The sequence below is a fragment of the Triturus cristatus genome, chromosome 12 (genome assembly GCF_964204655.1).
Source record: "Triturus cristatus chromosome 12, aTriCri1.1, whole genome shotgun sequence".
NCBI lineage: Eukaryota > Metazoa > Chordata > Amphibia > Caudata > Salamandridae > Triturus > Triturus cristatus.
The window spans coordinates 68871573-68883962 of record NC_140595.1 but is presented as its reverse complement, the minus strand read 5'-3'; the positions used below and the strand labels follow the sequence as shown (position 1 = coordinate 68883962).

Genomic DNA, 12390 nt, shown 5'->3' with positions numbered 1-12390 from the left:
GCATCCTGTGTGTAGGCTGCTAACATATCGTCCCATTCTTGTGTGCCAAGATGTGAGAGTTGCCACGGAGCTTCTGGTTGATGTCTTTAAGCTCCCTCCTGCGAAAGCAGAAACAGAGGAGACAAGTGACTTGACTGGTCAGTTTGAAGAGAGTGAAGTTGTTTGGACGATCTGGGGCTTTAGGTTTTTAAAGGGATTTTGGCCCTGGTCTGGAGACGTTGGGTTGTCCAACTGCGTTATAGTTAGGGGCTAATTTGTTTTGCAGTTCTTCCTCCTGATGCTGGTGTCTTTTCTAGACCACAAATTAGGTGGTTCTATGTTCCAATTTTGGGCCCGCTGAGGGGGGGCGGGCAGAGACTAGCTCCGGATCATGCTCATAAGCTGTGTTGACCTCCGCGGAATCAACTGGAGTGTGTGCCCAGTTTGCTGCAGTGTAGGCACAGTATGGTCTGGTGGTCCTAGGGCCATGGCAGGGATCTGTTTGGTCCCTCATCCTAGTTTGGCTGATTTTGCCTGAGTACTGTCTTCTTCCCTGTGACTTGCACTTTCGAGTGGTTGAGAGGGTGATTGCAAGCCCGGAGCCCCAGTGACACTAGAAAAAAGCAGATCCTGTGTCATTCAAGAAGCATAATTTAGTATATATTTTTGGTTGGAAGAGAGTGGTGCAGCATTTTTGGCGTTGAATTTTCTCTCTTCTGCAGTGCCACTTAGTAGATCTCCTTTGTAGGAGTAGATTTCTTTGAGGGCAAGATCTGGTTGGAGATCGGATAGAATTTGCGCAGAAAGTTGAGTTAGCTGCAGCCCCTTTTGTGCTTTTCCCCCCTTCGTCTTTGACAAACAACCCCCATTCCGGCCAAACCACATAATTCAATCTGTGGTTGAAGATGTGGTTTACTGGCCGATCCTTATGATTCCATCTGTGGCTTTGGGCTTGTGAGTATAGCCTTCCAGAAGATTTGCCTTACATTGGACAGCGCCACCGCTCCCCGCTTGTCAGTGTTAGCCTATGGTTCCAGGCTGACACTTACTGCTGACTCTAGCCCGTCATGCCAGAAGAATGGGCTTGTCACCCCACAACTGTGTCCGTCCCTTACATGCTCGCTCCGTTCATTCAAACCGGTGCAGTAAGGACCAGGCAGATGCAGCTGTCCCGCTGCTTCTCCAGCTCTCTTCGGGCTTTGGCATGTGATGTCACACGTGCTGCAGAGCACAGTCAAGTCGAACAGCAAGACAATTACCATGGGATGCTTCTGCATGTGAAAGCTTATGTTTATTCACTTCAATCGACTGCAACTGTCAACCTGAAGGGGCACAAATTCCTGGGACTGATACAAAGACCCAAGACACTTTATCCCCGAAGTTGAAAGATGTAAATGCCCTGAACATCACTACAATACACAATCAAGAATCTCTAACCTAAAAAAAGCCACAACTTAACCGCCTTAAAAAAGTGCATACACTAAAACCATTTACTATCTCAAACATAATTTACAGCTCTCTCCTAAAAAGAGAAATTTATACGCAAAACAGTATCAAGCTGCACTCATACGGTACTCTGCCACACAGAAGGACATACATTTTTGGACCACTGTATCCATCAATGGCATTTTCTATATAAATAAGTAAAAACTGGGTTTTCCCCTTGGTTTTCTAAACACACAATTTCACATCCCTAAATCTCATTTCATATCAGTCAACCAACAGATATGGAAAGTAAGCAAGCAATAAAGCCCAAACAATAAGCTCATGTGCCAATAACTACTGAATGTTAAATAGAAGCTTTGTAGGAATTGCCAGAGAAATAGGTGTACTCCTATTTCAGAAATCTTCAGCCTCATCTGAAACCAGTACTGGACTCAACATCAATCTATTCAGGAAAACGTAGGCATGGAACTTTCCAGCAGAACTTTTAGTTGGTTCGTTGATATGTACCAGTCTTTTAATCTGAAAAACTTAAATAGGTCATTGATAGCAGGCATTGCACACTGCATCAAAGAAAATTAGTCTGGCTGGCATGTTTTGTCTCATGTACCGCAACCAAGTTGTGATAGTGCATCATAAACCAGCTCACAAATAATACCCTAGCTCTAGGTCATATTTTATGGAAACTTGATGGACAATGCAATCATTCCCCGCCCTAAGGAGTCGGTTTAGTTAAGAGGCTTAGAGTACTAAGCATCAGTAGCCCAACCTATTTACGTGTGACGCATCCCTACATTAGGTTATTATGAGCTTACTGAAAAGCAGCATCACTGCTGCCCTGAGAAAATGTGGCCTAACAAAACTAGGCAAATAACTAAAGAATAAAAAGAATGTGCAATGTAATCCGGTGCTCCTAGCCCTCTAATGTCTTTGGGCCCAGTTCGCTGCGAGCCTTTAACTTTACCGAATGTGTCATATGCTTTAAGAATTACGTCAGGCTACCAAAAGCAACACAGCAGAAAGATCAAAATACTGCTGCCACCACAAGCCATCCATCAAACTGATTTTAAATATATAATCAAATGTACATAAGAAGGAAAAGTTGCTTCATGCTTAGTGCAGACAAGGCATGGGACAGTCATTAGTACATCACAAATATTTACTAATAATTCTGTGAGAATACTTGCAACCAGTAAAGGACAGTAAAAGCTGCAGTCTAAATCATCTTAACTTCTATCTGAGGGGACAACATTGGGCCAGTAGAGAAACATTTTGCACTGAATAGACCTGCAGAAAACCATTTAGCGAGCATTCTCAAAGCCAACAGGTTTGGATAGTCAAGTTAGTGTGATGCTATTTTATCTTTTTGCAGTGTGCCACAAACTTAAATAAACTGTTTAAAAGTGGCAACCTATATGTGGAATAAATATACAGTAATTCAAAGATACATTAACAATCACAAAAAACTGCAGGCTGGCGATATATCCTTCGAACGGATATAATAAATAAAAAAACATTTGTACTTTTTTTTAAAGTTTATGACGCATCAAAAAATGATGCGGGCGCCTTTTTTTTTTTAATAACTAATGCAAAACTAGAATGAACAAAAAAAAAAAAAAAAAAAAGAAGAAGGTCATGAATACTTTCTGGATAAAATGCATCAATGAAAATGTATTTAATGTGCGATAACTCTGTAGTTTTTGAGATGTAAAACAGTCCATGATGCATTACAATACGAGCACCCTAAAGGAGGCGGAATGATGCACCAAATAGCCCAACGCATGAGATTAGGAAGCAATGCTCCTCTTGCGGGAGCCAAAGTCCGCTTTATGTATATTTATGCATGTTTCAAAATATTGCTGGTAATATGTAATGAGAAATGAGCTGTAAACCCAGACCAAAGAAATGGCATACCAGAGCCATTTAGGGGATATGACTGGAAGTGGCTTAAACTTCCAGTCTTGGTAATCAAGGCTTTTTAACTTAAGCCAACCTGAGAAGCGTATCGCCCAAACAAAACTAGATTTTGAATAGAAACAAAAAAGATAACCATTTTCGTTAACTAAGAAAAACAAACATTTCCAATGCAATAGGTCTCGCATTTATGATTTTGTGTTTTTAAAACAGATAAATAAAAGGCATTGTCATTTGCAATGCCAATAGCTTAAACTCTCGCAAATCCGAGACCTATTGCATTGCAAATGCGCTTGAAGCCAGTGGTATAAATATTAAAAATAAAGCGTTAGGAGAAAACGTGTCCTGCCTGCAACAGCCGCAGGGAAAAGCTATTTGAGAAAATAGTGCTCTGAGGCTGTAATTAAAGCCTACCGAGTAACAACACACGTAACAGGAGGGTGTCCTCATGGGATGTTACAAAATGACACAAGGAGGTACTAAGGAGGGACTATGCTAAGCACAGATGTTTGGCTTACGTGTTTTTAAGGACAGACCATTAATTACACTGGCCACGCCCCTTTGAGAGAACCCCCCCCCCCCCCCCGAGTATTATATCCCACTTAAAGCCATGCTGGTATTAGAAATTTAAAGGCATGTGCTGCTTTTGGGCGGACATGTAGCACTGTAGACATATAGAGAGTAAACAATAGAAAATACCAAAATAGCATACACACGCAACATCACACACTAAAAACATAGCTGGGCAAAACAGTCCAAACACAACCCAACACTGAACAAGCCAGCATCGCTTTGTAATACTGCAGCACAAAAACCCAGAAGCACACATCACAACCACAACAAAGTAACACGCATCGAAAATATTCCAGCGTTCTTGTCGCACCATCCTCCAGAAACCTGCCTTCATAGTAGGTGGTAAAAGGTGTTAGCCCCAAGTGCTTCCTAAGTTTACCAAACAGGACATGAAACGCCACCAGTCAAAGATGGTTTGTGGTCCTGCCCTAGTCTTTATCGATACCCAGCACTGGTTTGAGCGGCTGACCCCCCACCATTGAACAGCATCTAGGTTATGCATCCTTGATGGATTTCTTTGCTGATATGTGCAAGCTGCGCCTCCCTTCCAGAGCTGGTGCGTTAAACAGGTCACGCGGCGCCCGGGGAGGCTCGGCCTGCGGGGGAGAGAGGGTGCGCACCTTGGGTGGGCACATCTGTGCTCGGCGCTATGGGAGCTGCAGCCGGCTGCCGTTCGTAGGCTGCGAAGCAGTTTTATTGACCGCTTCCCTTGATTCTTGGGTGTGCAAGCACTTGAGTGAGATCCTCGGGAGCCTGAAGCACTCTTAGGAAGAAAATTAATTGGTTTTGACAAACCACATCAGTCCCTTGGGTGCGAACGAGCCTAGTCTTTACTGAAACCAGGCAGAAAATCAAACGACTGGTGTTCGTGCCGCCTGCAGCATGGATGGCAAACACAGTTACATGCAGCGGCAGGCAGGTAGGCGGGCACACACCCCGAAGACGGTTGCACAGCCGTGCACGACACAACAGTCACACATTGAGACATGCTCACTCCGAATCCGAGAAAGCCGACAAGCGCCTGGATATATAGCTCAATGCGTTCTTAAGATGATAAATATACTCAGAGCCTGTCTGTACGTGCATCGAGAAAAGGGACAGATGTCGCTTTGATTGTCAAAAATTCTGTATAGCGCTTTAAACACCATTGCGAAGCGCCAAAGTGCATTATCAGATGTGCAACACATGACAACTTCGTAATTGAAGTGCATGCTTGAAATAGTGTTGTACTTGCAATGCGGCCAAAGTGGGAAGTGTTCCTGAAATGGGACAGATCCATCTGACGACACGCTGCTTGGTACAGAACTTCACAAAAATGTTTTAACCTGGTTGTGTCACAGCAACGCCGTGAGCAAAAGACGCCGTGCACATCTCCTGTCCGGGCAGGCACGGCAAACAGGAGACAGGGAGGGAACAAGCATGCCTCCCTTCCAATCAAAAGCATGCATTTTTTACACGCACCAATAAGAAGCATGGGTGGAGCTTCCACAGCAAAACCGACGACAATAGTCTCGCAAGCAAACAGCGCATGCGCTGCATCGCTAGGCGAGACCTAAAAATTGTTTTATGAATATAAATGTTCACAGCGAATGAACAGAAGGTCTACTAGTCGGTCAGGATGGCTACGGGGTGTCACAGACACCATATTTATTTGTCTAGTTGTGGGCAACCATATTTAGAAATACTGGACGCTATAGGGAGATTTTTCTAAAAAAGTGCTTTCATTAACACTGTGGGAACTTTTGATTAAAAAATGCGAATTTGACTTTATCATATTACCCCCCAAAGCATGGGTGTCATTTCTGAAAAAATACATAAGCATTGTTGCGGACACACTTGGAGTAGCCGCAGTGCACTAGTGGGTGGGGGCCGTTTGCTGGTTGTCAGGCATTTCACAGTGGTTGCAACACCCTAACTGAAGTAGGCTATTCAGATGCTGTTAAGCCAGTGGACCCATGGAACAAAGGTCCACCCACCATTGAAATTCGCTAGTTCCACCACCTCTAAATGTGGTGGAACCTCAAAGGGGGGAATGGGGGGGGGGGGGGGTTGAAGACGGGGTATAGACAGAATCAACGTAGCTCCACAACACCCACCACAAAAAGCTTTAAAGCATAGCCTTCAGGTGCGTCACTGCGGTTGCTTTTTTTGTTTTGTTTTATTGCTGTGCCAACTCAATGAGTCACAAAACATAAACAACAATTATAGACGTATTAGGCACTTTCGACTAGCAAGAAGTTCAGAGAATAGTGCTATCTAATAATCTTTCAGCGGTTGCAATACATTTTCTGTCTGAAATGATTACCTGTACGCGAGCAGAGCTGCAAGTTATAGTAATTAATTTTTGTGACATTCGGTGCTTTTAAAAAAACAGCCACACTAACATGGTTCATTGGCAAAACAAGGGAGAGCAAAGTCAACTCAGAGGTCAGTGCATCACGCACCTATAAAATTATTGGGTATGGTTTCTAACTTTCACTTTAACCTGTTTAAAACACATCGAGAAGAGAGAAAAAGGGGAAAAGACTAATTTTGGTAGGAATTGTGAAGCGATATTGCTCTATCCCAGTGACCTAGTTTGGAAGGTAATGGCAATATACATCAGTCACCTAAATTATCTGACCACAACATGAAGTATAAAGGTTTTTTTGAATTATACTTTTATTTGTTCGAGATTTGTCACACGCTTCTAGTTAATTCATGGCGAGGAGTCAGGCTGCACCTAGCTGTGCAACTATATAATCTGGTCAGACTCCCCCCCCCCCCCCCCCCCACTACTTTCCTCTCGGACCCTACACTTACCACCTGCGGAGTCCCCCAGGGGTCCTCCCTCAGCCCAACAGTCTTAAACGTCTACATGGCTCTGCTCGCCCCCTCAGAACCTACGGACTCAACATTGTGTCATACGCAGACGACATCCAACTCATCCTCTCCCTATCCAATGAACCCAACACCACCAGACAACTTTCAAGAAGGCATGGAAGCCGTTGCCAAATGGATAAAAAACAGCTGCCTACAACTAAAACACCAACAAAACGAAAGTACTCATCATAGGCCCAAACCCCGACGCCTGGTGGCCCCCCCGCCCTCGGAAGCCCGCCGACCCCCACGGACCACGCACACAACCTGGGAATCATCCTGGACTCAGAGCTCAAAATGGACCGCCAGATCAACTCTGTCTCGTCCTCCTGCTTCCACACCCTCCGCAAGACCTTCAAATCGATCCCGCTCAAACACAGAAAGACCGTCACTCATGCCCTGGTCACCAACAGGCTTGACTGCGACAACACACTATGCCGGAATAAACAAAAACCTCACCTGCAAGCTACAGAACATCCAAAACGCCGCCGTAAGTCTGGTCCTCAACTTGCCAAGACACTGCCACATCTCCCAGCACCAGCTCACACTCCACTGGCTCCCCATCGAAGCTAAAGTCACCTTTAAGATGGTAACCCACGTTCACAAGGCCCTCCACGACACCGGACCAGCATACCTGAACAGCCGACTCAAATTCCACGCACCCCAAAGGACCCTACGATCAGCCCAGCTCTCCTACGCCGTGGTCCCCCGCACCAGAAAGACCAGATCGGGAGGCCGCTACTTCTCCTTCTGCGTGGCCAGAGACGGGGAACGACCTTCCGCTTCACCTCAGACAGACAATATCGCTCCCCATCTTCGCAAGAAACACTCTTCGACAGACCCCCTCCTTGATGGACTGGAACCTGCGAACCCCCCCCACCCAGCGCCTTGAGACCCTTACGGGTGAGTAGTTGCACTTAAACACCTGATTGATTGAGTCAAAACACGGTATGAAATTTGGAATACATACGTTCCAGTCAGACCCGAGATGTCCCGTTACTTCAAACCATCTGACATTATAGTAAATTCTGCCATTTAAGCTTCTTAGCATTCTAGATTAGGCCTTTTACTTTTTTGAGTTTGACAGCTGCTTTTGCGTCTCTAGGGTGAAACTCATTATAAAAGTATGTATGAGAAATTTAACAGGGCTGGCTATTTAAAGTTAATCACTTGGCGTTTGCCAGGGTAAAAACATTGCAGCACACCTTGAGAAAGAAAAACAGTGATTTGTTTACCTGAAATAAATGGACAGGAATATTTAAAACAGAGGAGCAGCCTCTAATCTAATATAAAACGGGACACTTCACCAAACCAACCTGACTGATAATCTGGGTTCATAACACAAGCAAATTCAGTACAGAACTAAATTAAGCTCCAAAGACCCCTGCAACATTATACAATGGAACGGATTTTTTACAGCAGCCCTGCCCTGCTCTGATCAGGAGGAACGGTCAATATGCAGATTAGAGGGTGCTCTTACAAGTACCCGTGCTAATGACTTGCTCGGTAGTCCCATCTACAAAGCAATAATCAAGGGAAGGCATAATTCTGAGTGGAGCTCAGCCTTACCCACATCCTAACGCTTGTATTAATAAAACAAGATTTCTGTTCGAATAAGACCATCAAAACATGTCCCGTCAACCATTTCTCACCCAAACCCTAAATCAACCTCACATTCCTTCGTTATACCCTGCTACTCACCTACTATTACTCAAGTTGTAGAATTTTTCAGACTTGTTCATCACGACTGGACTTCAATATATGCATTTCAAGTTTCTGCAACCCTGACTACCACGTGTAATGTCATACAACTGAGAGACTGTAGCTACATTTTCCACACACAGTTTGCATTCTTTTAATCAAGTGATGCCTGAAAAAATAATGTAAAAACCAAACGAAATGATGGACGGAGTGTTGAACATTGCAAGCACTCACCCCCAGTCAACTGATCTGGGTTTAATCCATCACCGTTCTTTAGCCCACTCTGCCACCCCAGTTCAGACATGGCCATATGCAACTCAGTCTGACCCTGTGCCTCATGGGAACAGTCCAGCCCGAACTGCCAAGCCATGTCTTCCCTGGACCGGAAACAAGCTTCCTAGGACCGGTTTCTGGCATTTCAGCCGTCTTCAGCCAGGCTTGCTTGAATCCAGTGGCAAAGTGAGCAAGGGACTCACGTCTGAGCATACCCTGCCATACCCTGAAAAAATAATGTGGTGCATATCGAGTTAGACAACACTCCATGACGTTTAGTTTTTGGTTGAAACAAGCCAAATTCAACTGATCAGGGAAGGGCACACAAGTTATTTAAAGCTCGCTTATGAAAGCCAGGGTCTTTCCACTTGACAGAAATTGCAATTGTTTAAAACAGAAATACAACATAGCCAACGTGTTCAGCCTCACAATCAAGACTCCTTCAAGACTTATGAAAGTGTATATACAATTCATGTGAACCGTTTCCTTGTGTAATATACACACTATAATATATATATATATACACACACACACACACAGTAGAAGGCCAACAAGGCTCACCTGTGTGATCTACTGGCTCGTGACAATGTTTTTGTCAGTGCTATACTTCATGGAAGCGTATGTGTCTGTGTCATGACGTCAAGAAGATGCACCATTCAGAAAACGAGCATGCATCATACATGCACACACCTACTGAATGACGTATTTTCTTTACTGGTCCGGGATGACAAATGCCACTTGGATATTTAAAAAAAAAATTAAAAAAAATCACTTGTGCCCACCAATTACAAATAAATATATATATATATGTTTTTTTAAATCAAGAGAGGTGGAATAAACATCAAAGGAGAGGATGAAGAGAGCAGGTTGGGGAGAGGATATGGCAAGATTTAGGGTAAATTATTGCAAAGAAAAAAAAGGAAAACATAGGGGAGGTAGAGCATCGAAAGGAAAAGCAGTATGTGAGGGAAAGGCAAAGTGGAAGGAGAGAGCAACAATGAGCATGGGGGCGTGCAGTTGGCTGGGAGGAGGAGCAAACACAGAATAAACCTAGAACATGTGCACACTCAAGGAATTCTGAAAGACGAAGAAAAGAGCAGTTCCCTAAATGTGAGCAGAGGAAGGACACAATGAAGACAAAGAAACATAAGGCCCATAAAGAGGCTATCCTTCAGGGTAGGAACATACAAGAAGATGAAGGCAAGCCATTGATTAAGAGGCAAGCAAATGAGAGTGGCAATAAAGCCAACAAATGGCAAGAAGCAGTGGGCTCTAAGCCATCTGTAAGTTTCCGGTACGGTCCACAAGAATCTGTGGTCTACTAACAGCTAGAGGCTATCTGGTAGGCGACACCTAAAAATGTGAAAAAGGATGGTACATAATACTAGAAAAGTTAGGCTATTTTACGTGCAAGGGAAGCCTTACATCAGAATTATAGACATCTCTGATCAACCAGACAACACTAGTTGTGACATGGCCATGTAATGTAACACATAGAAGACAGGAAAAAAGACAATGTTAACGTTAATTGCATTCAACATGTTGTAGCCTTGAAGAAGTCCTGATAATTGGTTGGACAAAATGTGACTCGGCTGTATTCTCTATGTGAAGTGATAAACTGGCTGTTAAGTGAAAAGAATCCCAGCGTTGCTTGCCCAGAAATGAAGAAAGCACTGCCTCAATAATGTACTCTATGATCTGGCTTACGTGGCTTAAAGCAGTATTAGTGGTACTTACAAAGTGCTGTGCTGCCTTGCAATTATTCAGATAGCTTTTAGTCTGTTATTTTATTTTTCTGTGAACACTATCCGTTTTTCGCTGACTTTAGGTGCGTCTTGCTAAGAAGGTAATAAGTGATAATACCCAAAGTCTCATTTAGTTTCTGAGCAACGAATAAAATAACTGCACATTTATTTATACTATTTAGTTAAAAAAGTTATTTAATCACGGAAATGAGGTATAACAGCATATAATATGGAAATACTATGAAGATTAAAACTAGGTTGGTGTAAAATGTTCTGTAGATAAATGCCAAAAAAGTGATAAATATGTGCACAAGTTATTTTGTTCTGTGTCGTGAAACTAGAAAATAAACTGTGCAACCACAAGCTGTAACACAATTAGAGCATTACTCCCGAGTCCGCATTCCGTGCTAAAAGAGGACATTAGGGTCAAGATTTCACCTCTCACCCCAGTCTTTCATTCTGCTACAAAACAAATTGAGTACAGCTGATGGTTCACTTCGTCAAACATCCCAATTGTTAATTGTGGTACTAGTGGAGAACATAACATACTTTGAAAGAAGAATTCTAGCAAGATGTGCTACCTTGAAATTGTAGCTCTGTATTGGAGCACTTGATGTCACAGTCACTATATATAGAAACACGTAATGCGGGGGAACTGTGTTTATGGCCCCGGTCCTAACCAGTCTGTCAGATGCTGTCAATCGGTCAGGGCTTCGAGCTCCGCTGTGCACTTGACACCGAGGGCCACAGGTTTACGAGTATTTATTAATTTCTATTTCAATGTACCCGTATTTGTTTTGTGAATAAAAATAGCATGCAAAACTGGATTATTTACTAATTAATTTAATGTACAAATATACCCGTGCGCATCGATGCCTGAAGGGTTTCGGTCGTAAGAAACTATATCAGCATTGTAGTAAAGCACATACATGCACATCAGCCGTTAAAAGCTTTATTGCGAAAGCTCGCTATTTATTTAAACTCGCCTTCCTAATATTCTGCATAGGTACCGGCCTCACACATTAGTACGGTCTATTTCTGTCTTTTGTCCCTATTTAAACTTCCACACAGACGGAACTTGATGGTTTTTTGTCTGCACGTTCAGAACAAAATAATTGGAAGCCTTATATATTGCCAACGACGTGCTCAAAAATTGAAATTCAATTATTTAACTTCGAATATTCTCTTGTTTGACTTCAAGTGTCAGCAATGAGCACCTCGACAACAACTGCAATTTTTTGGAAAAAAGTAAAAATACCACTACGCAACTGGATTTCAATATATTAGTTTTTAAAGCCATCGTCTACCAAGTGATGTCGCATTTTTATTATGCCATTCGTTTCTTTTTCATTGCAGATTAGTGCACAACACAGGTTTGAGCACTTGGCTAGATCACCAATTACGGATGCATGCCTAAATAAATAGAAACATAAACAAAGTACAAAAGGCAATCCAAGTTACGGTTTTCAACCTTCCTCGGATGACACGGTTGAAGAACGTGAACGACTCCAGACAAGCAATATAACTACCTTGGACTGGACGTGTGTGTGTCTGACCACGACTTGAACTTTTTAGAGCGTGTGGCTGTAAACAGAGCTATTTAACAACCACCCTCCTTCTGAACTCGTGGTCATTCCTTTGACAAACCCATCGCATAACTGCAATCACGAGATGTGAACTAAATTTTCATATTGGAGGGTCGTTTAAAAAAAAAACAAGTAAACATCAGAACGAAAGCGGTCTGTTGCATTGTTACATAGCTAAGAGTGTCGATGCAACATTCTCGTTCTATAGAATGTGTAGTTTTGAAGGGCTGGCCAGTTGGCTGGGGACCTCTTTGTTGTATTTTACTAAATAAATGCCCTTACTAACTTTTCATACCTTGTCTGCTTGGAGATTGTTC

The 12390-nt window shown here is 43.1% G+C and overlaps 1 protein-coding gene across 4 annotated transcripts in view; it reads right to left on the bottom strand.

Annotated features, from left to right (window-relative positions):
* RANBP3 (RAN binding protein 3) overlaps nucleotides 1-12390 on the bottom strand; it is a 324639-nt gene that overhangs the window by 311237 nt on the left and 1012 nt on the right. The window lies entirely within an intron of this gene.